At 37.7% G+C, this 16,919-nt stretch overlaps 1 protein-coding gene across 1 annotated transcript in view; it reads right to left on the reverse strand.

Annotated features, from left to right (window-relative positions):
• The window catches only part of ADGRL2 (adhesion G protein-coupled receptor L2), a 320,846-nt gene extending 310,778 nt beyond the window's left edge, over positions 1-10,068 (reverse strand). Inside the window, exon 1 of the mRNA XM_030494592.1 lies at positions 10,053-10,068. The gene's annotated coding sequence lies outside the window, so the exon portion shown is untranslated. The remainder of the gene's footprint in view (positions 1-10,052) is intronic.
• Between the last annotated feature and the right edge of the window lie 6,851 nt (positions 10,069-16,919).

The following is a 16,919-nucleotide window of genomic DNA, read 5'->3' on the forward strand; positions in this document are numbered from 1 at the left end:
CCCCCTTGACACACCCCTTGACACCAGACCTAGGCTGGTGCTAGATACTGTTTTTCCCACTTTTTTTTTGGTTTTTTTTTTTTTTTTTAGTTCTTTTAATATCCTATTTTGATGATTCTTTTGTTAACTTCTTCCTTTCTTATCACAAGGTACATATGTAAATAAATGCTTATGCTCCTCTTGTTCCTTTCTTCCTGAACCTTCACTGGCATATTTTACCTGTTAAACAGCTGATCCTGAGAACAATATAAATCTGAAATAATAGGTCAAAATATACTGAATATATTGATAAGAAGAAAAAAAAATACTTAACTGGTGAAAATTAAAGGACACTCAGTAAGAGGACTTTTTAAAAAAGAAAAATTATAATGTGAAAATTAAATTTTGGAGGCAACCCTTAAGCCCTATCAACTTCATAACTAATTCTACTGTCTACCACTGGCTTGATCAATACAGGGTATGGACTATTTCAAAGGATCCTTCCTGGTTTTGGTGGAACTGAAAAAGTTAACATTCAGGGTTTCCTGTGGATCCTACTCTTACCCTTCCCAATGGAGCGCCTGTCCTTTCTACATAACTTCAGTACTGGTTATTTCATACCAAAGCAAATACAGTGAGCAGGATGGTGACTGACACCTGATCTAAGACAATAGGGTAAGGATGCAGCGCATGGCAGCCTTGTGCTTTGACAGGCCTTTTCTGCTGGTGACTGCTAGCCATTGTGTGATAACTACAGACTTCCCTTCCCACAGACCTTTGTGAACTCTGCTGTCTTTGAACAACACACGAATTGCGCAGAAAAGTATTTAACAGTAACTACAAGCCACCCCTCATGTAAAGGTAACGGTAATGAGGAATGTGCAAAGAATAGCTAACACTGTTGAAAGAAAAGAAAAAAAAAAGGGAAAGCAAGCTTGTAAAATGTAAAGCCATACAAAATGCCTTATAGACTTATCCTGCAGTAACTGTATCAATTAACCATGCTAAAAGCCCTAACTCAGATGGGCACTGCACACAGCACGTCTGCCAGTGTTTTATTATCAAGTCCATTATGATGAGTTCTTGTCCTAGACAAAAGGAGAACAGAAAAAGAATTCAGGCTGACAAATTAGACTTGAAATCAGTTTCATTTACATAACGACTGGAAGTTCATTAATAACAGAGTTTTAATTATACATGCTCTTGTTTCACTAGATACAGCAGTTTTCCCCCTGCTGTGCTGGATGTCTGGATTAGCTAAAATGAACCGTAGCAAACTGATAGACTGCCCAGATTTCTAAAGTTCTTTGCTGCTTTCAAACTACCAAGGAGAGCACTTGGGGGTGGAGGAGTAGGAGATGGCAGGGGGAGGGGAAGAAATCCTTCCCTTCAGCTGATGTTATAACATGTTAATGTAGGAGATGCATGAATTCCGCTATGAGTGCAAACTTTGATTGCTCAGCCTCAAAATCCAAGAAAAAGCTCGAGAAACAGATTCCAAATACTGTATCAGTTGCCAACTTCTAGTTCCTCATCTAGATCGCTTTAGATTAGTAGCATCATCACTGGATATTTGTGTTGGGATACCTGGTGTGAGCAGAGAGTGTTTCTAGAGAATAACCATATTTCACTACCTCACAAAGAGTTGCTTAGCATCTACGCTAAAATCATGATGATTTCATAAATTCAATTTTCTCTCATTTCTTCCATGGGCTTTTTTTCATATGTTTTCTTTGGGTTTAGCTTAATTTTTAATTATAAAGTGGAATAAAGGTGGTCAGAAGCTAATATTTTCTATAGAAAATATGAGATTGCTAGGGTCTTTGTAAAAAAATTCATCAAACTGCAACAATGAATGGACAGCTTTATCTTATAAGTTTTTCCCATCACAGCATCTAACAAGTAACTCCCATTGACTTCAACATATCCTGCAGTGAAAGAATAGGACCCGTGGATTCTACATGACTATTTGCTATTCAGTGAAACCTGAGGGCCCTACTTTCCCGCTGCAGGACGCATGTAATACCCATTGAAATCAATGGGAATTACTCTTATATCCTGCAGCACAACCAGGCCTCACAGCTACATGTCATGAACTATGAACACTGCCAGGTGGACAAAGTGGGATATATTTGAAGAATTACACTTACTGAAAGCTGTAAGTTATACTTTGAAATTCTTTTTTCTCATAGCATGTAACTAAAGCATGAGACCACAGGTCTTTTCTTCCAAAACCTGAAGTTTTCTGAAAACAGAAGCGTGAATGCAATAAAAACATTTTGTGCAGAAATCAAAGCAAACAAGTGATCTCTTAAGCTTTTATAGTTCAGCTTTTTTACTGGAAACACCAGTGGCTTTTTTGCTCACTTTCTCTCCACCCTTGAAAGATTAGTAAGCTAGGAAAAAAAAAAAAAAAGATGGAAAAAGTCAGAGACAGATTCAATAGACATCTGGATCATGTTTGCTCTCATACATTTTAGGAGCCTTTTGTATTATGTTGCTGTGAGTGACAAAGAGGAGAGGTCTCCCCGTGTTTATGTTTGAATTCAGGTAGATATATTGCCATAATATATTGTAATAATATATTATAATAAATTCTATTTATTGGTAGATGCTGCATGCATCTTGTATATCTTGACCATACAAAATGTCAATGAATATGCACAATATTCTATATTTTTTTTTAAATGGAAGCCAATTTTTGAGAATTTCCTTTTCTAAGAGAAACGAAAAATACACAGCTGGAAGTTAGTAGGTTTAGACTATATTCCAGCTATATCACTGTCCCTCATCAAACAGCCTACTTGTTGACCCTGGGCCAAACCATGCTTGATGGCTAAGGAATATATTAATATATAATTATTCATAAGAATTGTTCTGCAGTGCTGGACAAAAATTCTAGGAGTCACTGATCACCACTGTGAACAAGCAGTGCATAAACCAACCTTGTATTTTCTGGCCCTGTCCCTGGAAATGTGGTGACAGCATTTCCCTGACTGGTCAGTTTACTCAATGAATACATTCCTCAGTCGGGTTATAGTGGTGAACACAGTAAAAATCTGAAACAAAAAGAGCTGATAAATTCCTGTCTGAGAAGATTTGGTTGATGTGGACAACTTCCTATCATTCTGAGAGTGCAAACAGAAACATAATAAAGGACTGAAATGTGTATGGATGCATTAACCATGTAATGTGTTTTCTATTGGACTTTGTGAGAATAATGTGAGTTTCTTCCAGCCAGCTCCAAGTTTAGGATGTTCATAAAGAAACTAGTGCTAAGCAGACAGACTTGACAGGGTCTAGTGGAAAAAGAGGTCTGCTTACCACAGAGGTTGAAAGTGACCCAGGTTATTCCAACCTAGTCTATGAATACACTTCATTCTTATTCTTACCAAGTTCCCAGACATATGATGTCTCTCACATTCCCATGGGAGATTCCATGCTTCTAACCATTCTTCTAATCTTTAAGGAAATATATCAGGCAGTTCCCGTTGCACAGATGGCATGCAGTGTCTGACTGAACTAGCAGACTTGATGCTGTCTCAATGCCTTTTACTGGCAAGAACTGATTGAGTAGCCCTGATTGATACTCTTAGTACTAGCTGGACAATCTGCCTTGCTATGTTTAATCTACAGACCATGTGGCTGTTGGGAGACACTTTTTTTAACAGCTTTTTAACAATTTACAAGGGCAGCTTTTTTGAGAAATTATCTTTCCTGGTTTGAACATGTTGCTGTCTCTACATATTCTTCGTCTATCACTGGATTTTCTAAAAAAAACAGCCCCTCGTAACAGTGTGGTTTATTTTCAGTTGCTTTTAAGTTTTAGAACATAACTCAGCAGTGCAAAATCCTAGAAAATAACTTAGTGAAAAAGTGTCACAAATGCAGTCATGAAAAAATATGGACACACATATCACTCCTTGTCATTGACAGATCATGTTGCTGAAAAAAATCTAACAAGGGATAGAAGCCTTAAACAACACATTAAAGCAAATTAAACAGACTGAAGAAGGACTCCCAGATTGGTGTTCTGGCCCACGTTTTCAAATATTGTAAAATCAAACCTAGCCAAGACTTGGCTGTCTAAAGCCTTAAGCTTGCAAGTAGAGCCCTTAATTTTTACATAAGAAACGAAAGATTAAAATTGCCTATCTTTGACTACTTATTTTTCAAAAGCCACCTACAGAACACATTTTTGAACTTCTCTGACTTGACTTAGTAGTTTTCTTGAAATCAAGTCACAGACTCCATCCCATTTGTCCCACTGCACCGCATGTAATGCAGTGCACATGCATTTTTCCACACAGCTAACGAGAGAATTACGTACTGCCTCTTCTTTAAGGAGGATACTTAGGTGAAAGGTAAGAGACAAAAGAAAGTTGTTTTTCAGATCTAATCTTTGTTATCTCAATATTTCACATTTACAGTCCTCATGGTTTTACCTGCTCTCACCAGGTAATTTTCAGCTATTCACTAGTTTCCCTTTAGCCTCAATAAGGAAATCTTCAAGTAAGGTTAGTGCAGAAGATTAAGACTGCATTAAGATTAAGTCTGAAATGTTCTACTACCAATTAGCCCTCTAGTATTTCTGTAAGCCTTGAATTTTTGATGCGATCAATGACACCAAGTGGAGCCATCTTCTGTGGAGTGGTTATTAAAGATATAAAAATCAATACAAAGATGATACTTGGAAATCTATATCACAAGATAATGAATCACCATGAGAGCCAGCTAAGAAGGAATGTCAGCAAACCAAACAGAAGGTTTGTGCATAACAAATTATTTGATGCCAGTAGAGTTTAAGCTAAATTTTGCATGAGACAGAAGTCTTCAGGCAACACTTATAATACATTTGCATGGCAAGGTTTTAATGAGATGAAGACAAGAGACCAACCATGCACAGGGCTTTTTGTGCATTAGAGAGAGACAGAAGGAGTGAGAGATGATTGAGACATATGGGATTAAGACAATAATGCTATAATTTGACTTTAATGACAAAACAGCATCAAAAACTTTCTCTGTCAGTAATCTTCATTCAATTTCTTTTAAATGAAACATTATTTGCCTGCACCTTAAGTGCTGATTGTTATTGGAGTTGTGTATTGGAGCTTCACAGGATACTCCAAATTTAATTTGATCTAGGGATTGATTTAGTTGCCTTCAAAGCTAGGTTTTCCTTTCCAAAATTGAACTAGTGCATGACTTTGCAAGTTCATTTGGGTTTACTGCTTGACACAATTGCAGGAGACTTTACAGCATTTATGGTACATTTTGCCCTGCTGATCTCCTGTTCACTCACATGTACAGACACACATACACACAGAACTATTAAACACTCTTGCTGCTCCCTCTCCCCCCCTTTTCCCTTAGAAATATATTCCTAGCTAAAAGCTACTGATTCAAAAGACTCATACAGTTTAAATCCATATTATATGAAAAACGTCACTTTGAACTCCTAATATATCAATTAGAAAGCTCTTAGAGCATTTATTATCATTAGTTATGCTATAACTTTTCTGAAAGATGAGAATAGCACGGTCTCATTTTGCAGATCACTTATTTTACTGAGGGATGTTAAAAACCCAAACAAAGTAATATGAAGATATTGCCAAGGTCTTAGGCAATTTGGATGTTCTTCAGTTGTGGGACATTTACCTGCTAATTGTCTATATAAACCATGAGATCTTTGGGATACAGCTAGATTACTATGATTGACTCTCAACCAGGGCCTCTGAACACTAATAGAATTCAAACGAATTGTATTAATAAAAATCAGATAAGAGTATCCCGTAGGAATTCTAGCTGATCCAGAATGACAACAGGTTCTATAATGCATTTTATTTTGCTGTAGCTACATAGCTAATCTTACCCTAACATTCATATAGCTTTACTCCAACTTTTTTTTTATCCCCCTTTTTTTATTTTGGTTACAAAATGAATATATTAATTTTTAGACTCCATATTCCCTTTCAAGGGCTATTTCTTCTTATTCTTTAGGATTAAAGCACTTTGAACAGTTTGAACTATGTTTCTGTTCCCTTGTTTTTTCCTAGGCACACATAGCTTTCACATTTGCAGCTGTTAAGCAGCAACACTCACAGATAATGTGCTCACAATCACAGCTTATTGTGCTTTTAACAGGACACTAAATGCAAGCCTGTTATTCTTTGTTAATCAGTAGATGTCTGTTGGTTGACAGCCATTAGATTTTTTTTTCCCTTAAATATTTAGCATGCAATTTCTAATTTATGACAACCCCCCTCTCCAAATTAAGAGACTAAAAAGGCAACAGCAGTTCAGATCCTCAACATGGTATATGCACATCTGCAAAGGTTGCACATTTGACAATTTGCCCTTTGTCCTGTAAACAAGAATAACACCAAAACATTACAGCAACTCTACTTCCATCTGCTAGAGGTTGGCTGGCAAGTTAGTGAATCAACCGTCTAGTTGCATAGCAAAGCTACTTCAAAACTAAATAGAGAAATAAATAAAAGCTGTGACATACTTTGTGCAGTTTTTACCAGTCATTGCAGTTTTGACTTAATTTGTTTCCCTCCCTCTTTGCATCTTGAGTCTTTGAAGACAAATGAACCATTCGGTGTCATAAAACAAGAAGAACTAGAACAGCCTTCAGTAATAACAAAAACTAATGGAAAAAAACCAGATCTTTTGCAGGCAACATTTCACAAGGCTCAAAACGTCTTTGCTGCAGTTTAAATCCTGCAGCCTTGTGATTGTTCTGACACGTCTTTATTGTTCCTTTTAAGTGCAAATGCCTAGGTAGCATCACTGTAAATGAAACAGTAGTGTTCACAGATTGCATTCAACGGCTGTTAGAGCTTCCTCTCCATCTGCAAAATTTGCATCTATTATAGGCTCAGGAATATAGCTTTTGCTGCTTCTCAGTGGCCTCAGAAGGGCACGAGATCCACCCCCCTCCCCCAAAGAACTGCAGTGAGGTTGATCTTTAAAGCTCTTCCTAGAGGCAGCCCAGCTATGCTGCTTACTGAAGGATGGGAGGAGGGGAAAAAGCTGGTACTGAGAACACTTTGAAGAACACCATTATGATGTGCAATGCAAGTTCTCTGAATGACCCCATCTTGTGATGTCCACCACAAACTTTAGGGTGTTTGATTTAAATTACTAATAAAGATGTAGAGCTATAGTCTGAGACTGCAGCACTGGCATTCCTGGCTCCTGAGCATGACTCCGAGGGGTTTTGCACAGTGATTTGTGCAGTACTCTGCCTCTGGGGTGCAGGAAAGAGGTGGGTGAATACATTTCATACCTGTGAAATTCACATTTTTTTCACAGCACCTCAGGGAAAAAGAGTGTATGGAGAACAGACTGTATCATCTCTCTTAATTCCCTATTATCAGTTATATGCTGAGAATATTTTAACAAGGGGTTTCTTCAAAAATTAACCACTGTGGCCTGAGCTAAACCCCTGGCAGGTAGCAGGGAAGTGTTTTCATGCAAAGCAAGATAAGATGAAGAAGATGCTCTGTGTTTGCTTTCTGATTGCTCAAACCAAGAGAGGACAACTACCTTGAACAAATCAAATATATGAAGTGCAGAAGCTGCCTATTATTTATTTCTGAGAAAATAATATTTTGATGATTTGACTGCTCTCCTTGGATAGATAAAGCAAGTTTTGTAGATGAGAACTAGAATCTTTGTTCCTTTCCTGGAAATGTTTGCAATAATTGACAGGTAAAGTCCAGAATAGCACATTTCAAAATCTAAAATATTAAAACTGAGTTCTTTAGGGAATAAAATTATGGTATTTGTGTTTAGTATTTAGACTTGGCCTGATTAAGGAAGGGTGACCTTTCGGTATGGTACCAATCATAACGAGGCTAGAGGTAACTGCATATTGAACATGTTTTTATTATCCTGTACAGTTATAGGTAGACAATAGAGTCACACTACAACGCGTGATGCCATTGATGTTCAGGTAGGACAAACAATCATTGTCCTTTACACCATGAGACTCCAGTATTGCAATATTCACGTAAGGTGAAAGCAAAACTACTACTGTTATTATTATTATTTTTCTCTGTTGTGTTTCTCAGGAATCAGAAGAAAAGCCAAAGTCAGGAGACAGGAATTCATTGCACTAGGCCACCCCGCTGATCAACTAAAACAATGTTATCATATCCTTTATCTCTGTGACAATGCAATGCGATTATATTATTTTATCTTGTTTTACTAGCAAGGCATAATTGTATACAGCCTCTCCGCAGAGCACAAAAAGTACTGAGACTGTGAATTTGTAAAAAGGAGCTAGGTGTATAGAAAGACTTTTTCTTCCACTCTGATCAATTGAATGAAAATCTGAAGAATCACTGACACAACATTTTTCATATTCTCATTCTTTTTCTAAATAGAGAACATATTTTGCTTACAGAAGTGAACTAGTAGTTGGAGCCTGCATTATCTGTCCTTTGGATCTCAGTTACGTGCTTAAAAATCTTTCAATTTTAAACGAAAATAATTAGGTAAAATCTCTTCCATGACCATAAGAACCTAGAAGCAAATACTCTATTTGCATATCTAGCTTCCATACAATACAAAGTTATTTCTCTTTAAACACATACTACGTTAAACACTTACCTGAAAACAGAAACTTGTTTCAAATGTTTTGTTCCATAGTTAAAAGGATGAGACTTCATCACACAACCTACCACAGTCTTGGCAAGGACTAACCTCACTGGTGACTTCCCTTTCTATTTCAAAGTGACACTTGTCTATTACTGCCTTAAACACTTTGCACTTTGACTTCAGAGTCCCACTATAGATATGCCATCAAATGTGTTGCTATTATTCTCCTAGAAATTTGGATAGAGACATAGAAATACAAATTCCAATGCCTTAACCTTCTAAACTAGGCAGTGGCCACACAGAATGTAGATTTCAACTCCTCTAAATATTCTAGCAATTCATTTTGAGCTACACCATCTTCCTACCTAGCAAAAAATTAATGAAAATTTATTTATAACAAACTTTGATTCTCCAAATAAACTTACATAAAGACAGGTTTTCTTCTATTAGTAGAACACAAAAGTCTTTAAGATGTAGTTACAGCATGATGTTTTTAGTATTCAAAAGAAAGCGAGTACTACTATAGCTTACATGAAGCTACTTAACTTCAGAAAGTCTGCAAAGCCTCCACTTGGCACTAAACTCACTTGCTGCCCAGTTGTCCATCCCCAATGGCTTAGAGATTTTCCCCTATTACTCAAAAAGATGAGCTAGGTACGGATATCACACAAGCTAAATCAAGCACAGTATAAGTTTTTGTATATGAATGAATTTCATGTTCATATTCCTCTGCATTTCCCACTAAAATTGTATTTGGAACAAGGTAATTAAATTAGACAACTGGTAGAACTCCAGAAGAGATTAGCTCAATCAGACAGAAAAATCCCAATAGCTTCATAGATATTCGCTTGCACCCTTCCAGAAAGAGAGGTGAATACAGAATAAACAGATGCAAGCAGGAAGATAACCACTTGGCAAAACCTGGATGCAAGAGCACAGTAGCCAGCTAAGTACAATCATCCAAGTAGGAGGGGGAGCACAGAAAATGGTTCATTAGGAACCCCTGCAAGGCTTTTCAGCCTCACATGGCACCCTTTTCAGCCCCTTGACACCAAACACCAAATGTTACTGGCCTCTCTCTCAAAAGCAGCATTTTTTTTTTTAATTGTCACCGTGGCTGCACAAGCAGTGCCAAGAGTCACCCCTCTCACTTGCCTCATGCTTCCCACCACCTGGTGCTGGCAAAGATCCCTTTGGTTGGCAAGGCAGTGGGACTTTATTTTTCCTTGTGGCTCCTCTGTTAAGGGTACAATGTGAATCGTTGTATCCTTACGTATAATTAAGTGCTGAAGTGGCAGCATGTCATGCTGCAATGTTGGGATCTGAGCCTGGGTCCTAAGCTAGCTTGCAGACTCAGAGTGTTGACAGGCAGCATTGCGTTGAACAACAGTGGTGAAAATTGCCAAAGTTAGAGTTAATTCAGCTAGGGGATAAATGCATATGCGGAATTTAGAGGTGCCTACCTTCATCTCAACTTCATCAGAAACGCTTTAAGGAAAGGAAACAGCGATGAAGAAGCCGCCGAATGAAGTCTGTCACAGTAGGACCTCCAATCCCTCATGGGTTCCTACCCGAGATTAGGTCTCATCATGCCCAGCTTTAGGTGATGTCCCTGGTGTACTGTCACCTGCAAGAACAAAACCAAAAGAGCACAAAATATGAGTGGATTTAAAATACAAACATTACAAGCATTAAAAAAGCAACACATGATAAATTCCATTACATCTCTGGCCAGAAATTAATCTATATTTATCTAGCAAAGAGATGGACGTAGGGGACTTCTCTTCTGGGTTAGTGAACCTTGAAGAATACCAGAATACTGTTGCAGGGAGGGAGGGAAGGAAGAAAGGAGGAAGAGAAAGGTGGCTGAATGAATCCAGGAGCTCAGTTTGGTGGCTGAGAGCAGGTGAAAAACTGCTGAATCCCACGTAGCAGTGGAAGGGGGTTAATTAAAAAAACCAAACCCAAACCAATCAATCCTTAATCTTCAACAATTAGTTATTTGAAGGGGGCACTGTTGCCACCTGCCTGTATTGATCATGAAAATTAAGGTCATTCAGTGGAAGGCTGCCACCATCATTGAAACCGAATTTCTTTCTTGTCCATAGGGAAAGTAGTTGCCTTTGGAAACTGAATAAAGACAGGCCTGAGTTCTTCCCCTACAGTCTATTCTTCCCCAAGCATGGATCCAGTGAGAAAGACAAAGGGGTTATTTTGATTTGCACACCATTACTTCCTTTCATGCTTTTTTTTCTTGAAGTGGCATGTGCTCCTTTAAAAGAAGCAGGCTCTCAGTGTGCTGTGGGACCCCATTGTTTTCTAACTGTGGTTGAAATAAACCTTCTGAAATATGTTTGGTTACTCTTACATTTCAAAGTGGTGGCCAGTAGTCAGCTACAAATGGGTTCAAAGTGATCTTAGCCAGTGCAAATTTAAACTCCCTCATCACTTGCTGTACAACAAACCACAGCGAAATCCCTCTCATCATCATCCACGGTGAAATTCTGGTCAAGCCTTACTCAGCCATCCTCACTCAAATAGTTTTTGAATCAACATAGAGAATAGTAGATTCCCAGTTAATGCAAGCAAGCAAGTAAATTTCCACTGGATTCAATAAGTTACTTCAGGATTTGGCTTTGCAGCTAAACTCATTGTTCCACAGGCTTAACTGAAAGCGCACAGCATCCCCATCCCTACATAATCTTTCAATCCAGCTCCCTCTCTTACTCTCTCCTCTACTCGCTCCTGGTGTTTGATAACAGCCCCAGACTTATTCTTTGCCAAATGAAACAGACAAGTGTTTAATTACTAATTTTTCTTATTTTTTTAAAAAAACATGTTTATCTTATCTGTGGTTCTTTCTTAAGTAATAAGTTATTTGCATGTGTCTGGGAGCCAAGAAATGTTTTTTCTCCTTTCATACATTTCTGATCTGATCAAAAATATTTTATTAGAAGAAATTATTATGTAACAGTTATAGGGGAGGGGAGCATGAAACCGGGGTTATTAATAAACAAGTAGTCAAGGAATTCTCCAGCCTAAATTGGGTACAAGAATTTGATTCTAAGCTGACATAGAAGATCTTTAATATTATCAAAGGAGAGAAAAAGAAAATAATAGCGTCACAGCAAAACCCAAACATATGAATAAAAGCTTATTTTGGAATTGATAGCCAGAGTAGTAAATGAGAAACTAAATCAAGCTCACAGCTAAAATACAGAAGCTTTATTCTTGTATCAGTTGTGATAACCATGCAGCCTCAAGTAAGAAACTTCTTCAATACCTGTATCTAATGGACCAAACTGAGATATTGATAGTATCTTCTTTGAAAAGCTTTGACATCCTCAGTGCTAAGCATTGCCATTATTATGGCATGCCCAGGTCTGTGGCATGGCTTTTGAAAGCAAAAGCTGCTACTTTCAAGCAGAGAAGTAGCATATGTTCAGTTTAAAATTCAAATGTATTTATAACTGAATGCTAATGGCAATGTCATTTATTCACTTAACAATTCTGCAATAGGCTGTATGAGGCAATCCATTTTTTAAAACACTTACTAGTATTGTACAGAGAAATAGGAATTAAAAAGTAGCTGAGATTCATCACGATTTGCAGTGTATCATAAGGTGGTGAATGCTGCCCTCTGGCTCAGGTTGGCAATGGTCACTTATTTAGAAATGTTCTATTTTCAAAGTATGGGTGAGACAGGAAAGGTTAAGGTTCAAGAGCTTCCCTTAATACTTTGGTCTGTAACAGTTTAATTAAAAATCTAAATGCTTAAAACATGTTAGAAAGAAATTTCCTCAAGGATTAAAGGTTATTTTAAAATGTTTTTCAAATATCTGCAACACAGAAGAGGAGCTGTTTTCTTTTATGTATCTTTATTATGAATGGCATTAAATTTACAGGCCCATAGAGGACTCTTACACTGATTTTTTTTAATGATTCAAGAATACAGAGACTTATTTCACTGTATTATTTCACAGTTTTAAGCAAGATTTAATAACAAAGGAAAGACACAATATTCTTTATCTGTTCCTACAGTGGAGGTAAGCTTAGTCCATTTCAATGAAAGACAGTGTGATTGAGATATATGTCTGCAGCTTAAACATAACAGCTTTAGAATTTGCTAAAGATTATGGTCACGCAATTCTGCTGTAGGTACACAATTACTTTTTTAAAAACCATGTGTGAATAGGTCTTCAGGAAATAGAACACAATGATTTTACTCTGCTCATTCCCTTAGAAACTGGGGACCATCTCTCCCTTTAGAAGTAGCACCTTACCTTGTACTGCCTGCATCCTTTCCATTAGTTAGAAATAAGAAATCTTCCTTACTTCAAGAAGTAAGGGAGAAACAATTTCTACTACAGAATGTAAATGTTAGGCACTGCTCCACTGTCACCCTCCCCATACCAAGTCTTCCCCACAGGAAGCCCAAAGCCTACCTGCTTTGCTGATCACTTGCCTGGCATGTCGATTCTCAGCAAAGAAGCACTAGATCTGGTGTCCTTCTGACTGCATGTCTGAGTTATATTTTCCTACTTCCCCCCACCTAAAATTCAGTGCTGCTGGTATGTGTGTGTGTGTAGGAAGCATGGAACAGAAGAGGTGGTTACAGGCCACATGTTCAATACAGATATATAGCAAGTAGGATTTTCTCCTTCCTTCTCCCCCACTCCCATTGTCCCCCAGTCTTTTATAACCTCACGTTATATTCAGACCAATAAAACACAACCATTCTGATATGTTAGCATTTTATACCCATCTCGCCCTCATGTGAAAGACTATGTGGGGTTTAGGACAATAGGAAATCTAGCCCCGTGACTAAGTCCTGAAGCTTATCTTTTTAGAATAGAAGCTGGAAAAGAGACTGGATGCCTGTCTCTCAAGATGATAAAATGCAGTGTTCTAATACAAGGCAGTATTTCTCCTGGGAATGTTTCATTTTGGATAAGAGAGCAGTTCTCTTTTCCATTGCTGAAGAGAAGATTTTGTTTGTCTTAACGGAGAAAGTTCAGAGCTTTGGGAACAGCCATCTCAGAATCAAATTGCAAATAGAAAGGATAAATTGATAGGGCTTTTTGTTCACAGATTATACACACTAACATAACAGTAATTAAAAAAACAACTAAGTATATTAAAAGAAAAAGGAAACCCAAAGCAAACTTTCAAAGGAAGGATTTTTGCAAGCTATGAATGTGATTCATGGGTTCAAAAGACCCAGTGGAATCAGGTAAGAGAGCAAAATACCCTGGGAAACCTCATAATGGGCTCTCAGCTGCACTTAAAAGTGAAGTTTACACTCACAGAATGAGTCCTAAGAATTCTTTCCTATAAAAATGAGAAAAATCAAGGCAACTTGCAAATCTTCTAGCTTAAGTTTTATCTCCGAGAAAGGCAAATGTTATGCTAATTCCATATCCCTGTAAATATGGAGATACAGAAAAGCTTTTAGCATGCAAGATACCTCCTCCTTTCCTTATTTATTCAGCAGCAGGTATTTAGAATCAGGTGGAAATTACTGCAAGTGAATCTGAGATTTTCAGCAATAGAAGTGGCTGTTTGGGAAACTTAATTTCCATGTCTTTAGCCACTACCATGGCTTCTGAGAAGGAAAGCACCTATTTTGAGAGAAGCCATGTAATTAGAACTGATGGGAAGGTAGAAAATCCTTTCTGTAGCAACACTGTGGTTTTGAAACTTGCTGTTGCCCTGCCTTGAGCTCATAAGCAGCCTTTCAAAGCTTTGCAAAAACAAAATAGTATTAAAGTGGTTGTTCTGAGACTCAGTGTAGTTTGCTCTATTCTGACCAGAAATTTCACACGGAATTTGGCAGAACATAAAGCTGAACCTAGGTCATAAATTTTCCAGGCCAGAGCCATAGCCCACAGAACATAAAAGTCTCTATAGTTTGATACATATGTGTTGGATTTTATGAGATGACATGTTTTGGCCTATTTTACATGTGACAGAGAAGCCACCAGTTCAAGTTTTTCCTCAGTAATGTAGCCAAAAATTCAAGTGGGTGGTGTTGGTATGGCAGGACCTCTGAGATTTTTGATCTTGGAAAGATCACTACGTACACATGGCATGATTCAGCCAAACTGGTTAAAGGTGTCCTAGAGAAAAGCAAGGGGCTTTGGAGGTATTTAGGGGCAGGTGTCTCCCCTATCTTCTTCATCTTACCAATACAAGATGTCTTTCTCGAACCCCTCAAAACATGGAGTTCTTTCCTCCATTTCTCTCCCCTTCGTAGATGTTTTCCTCCTGAAAAACACAGGCCTCCTCCCCAGCCCCACCTTCTTTCTCTCCTGCAACAGCATCTATTCACTTATTTACATCTCCCCAATTTCTGAGAAAAGGCATGAACAGGAGAGGCGTGAGAGAGAAAGGCTAGGGACTTGACAGAGTTTGAGACAACACAAGTTCAGAGTTAAAGGTCCTAATCCCAGTCTGGAGCAAACAGTGAAAATGCTGTCGTGCCTATTGTGCTTACATCTGAACCCAGCCCTACACGATTTTCTTCTCTGATGGTACAGACAAAATTAAATCTTTGGAGGACTTCTATATAAAGACTTCCTCTTGTAATGACAGTCACTGAGCATGACAATGAAACAGGAAGAAAATACAGAAGACCCTCTGCAAAGCATGTGTTTCTCATCCTGTTCCTTCCAGCCTTGGTATTTCCCTGCACTTTTTCATTTTGTGGAGGTCCCATCTGGAGGAGTAATTTGTTGGATTATTATATTGATACAGCAATTTCCAAAAGCAGAAATATAAAGACAAAGAAGGAAATATTTTTACATTTTCCCCGCCCTTATACTCCAGCTAGAGATTTTCTGATCTCCTAAGTCTCCCAATGTAATATTTAAACAGTATATTGCTAGAAAATCCTTATTTGTAGCAGATTTACTTCATAAATTAAGACAAAGGAATAACTGACTCTCAAGGAAGAGTGATGGAAAGTCCTTCTGTCATGAGGCTTGGTACCTTTTCCCACTCCTCATGTTACATATTTCACTGGAGACTTCACAATTTCAGAGCCATGAGTGCACAAAATTCATGTAGCTGCAATTTTCCAAAGGATCTGAGCGGCAAGGACCTGAGCTTCTTCCAACCAATTAACCAAAAAACATTCCAATATATTCTTCCATTTACTTGAATGAGAAGCTATGTTGTACAGCATACAATCTAAACCTCTAACTTCCCTGATGAAAGTGGGAGGACTTGTGGTGATCACAATAGACACAGAAGGTACAAAGTGAAAAAGATATACTAAATAAAAAATCTGCTTGGCTCTTGGTGGTTTTGGAAGCTGCACTTCTCTCTCATCACCTGAGAATCTTTTCATGAAGGCACTAGCAGCTCCTTTGCTCAGAGTGACAATAACTGCATGACTTAGCTTACAACATCTCACATTTAATTTACATCAGAGCACAACAAGCGACCGCTACCAAACTATCTAGGAAATGTAAGATATTTCACTGAGAGAAAGCAGAACTTCAAACATATTTCATGAGCTGCATAGGGGTAATTGTTTCTCCTCCAACTTTAAAAAAATAACTGTTCTTCCATTTGTTTAAGAAACCTATTTTTTTTTTCTGAGTGATTTTGCAATAAGAATTTAAACACACTCCCAAATTAAAACATATGAAATCATAAATCAGACTGAAAAATAAAAAAGTAATACCTTCGCTAATGAGTATCACTAAAAGGTACAATTACTATGAATTTTCATCTGCAAGTCTGCTTCCAACCTGATGAAATCCAAAAACCTGACATAAAAACAGAGTTCTGAAACAGCTGGGTAGCTGGAATCTGATATGAACTTTATCTTTCAGAAAGATACGCTGCACATCTTATATTTAAAGACAGAGCTTTAATTTTCAAACCATGGAGAAGAGAGGACACATAGGGGGAATTCCTCATTACTGTGTTAAGGGAAACTGAGAACATTTGGTTAGACTACCAACGGGGGTAGGAAGACACGTTGAAAGTATTGAAAGTTGGAAGTTAATAACAGGTATTGTAGTCCTTTTAGGAGTTTTTATTTTCAAAACATTCATACCCAAAGTAAAAGAGTTCAAGCCTTTAAGTGAGGTTCAAGGGTATACTTTGAAATGAGAATAATATGTGTGTAGATGACATTTATACCATCTAAATTAGAAGAAAGAAATTAAAATGAGTTTATATCTGAAGTGAAGAAAAAAAATAAGGTAATCATGTAAATCTGAAGCTATTTATGCATCAATGTCTGGGCAAAAGAACACAGTGAAAGATGCTTGCTAATGAAGACTGAACAACTGGGCTTGAAAGGAAACACTAAGGTG

The sequence above is a fragment of the Strigops habroptila genome, chromosome 8, assembly GCF_004027225.2.
Source record: "Strigops habroptila isolate Jane chromosome 8, bStrHab1.2.pri, whole genome shotgun sequence".
Taxonomy (NCBI): domain Eukaryota; kingdom Metazoa; phylum Chordata; class Aves; order Psittaciformes; family Psittacidae; genus Strigops; species Strigops habroptila.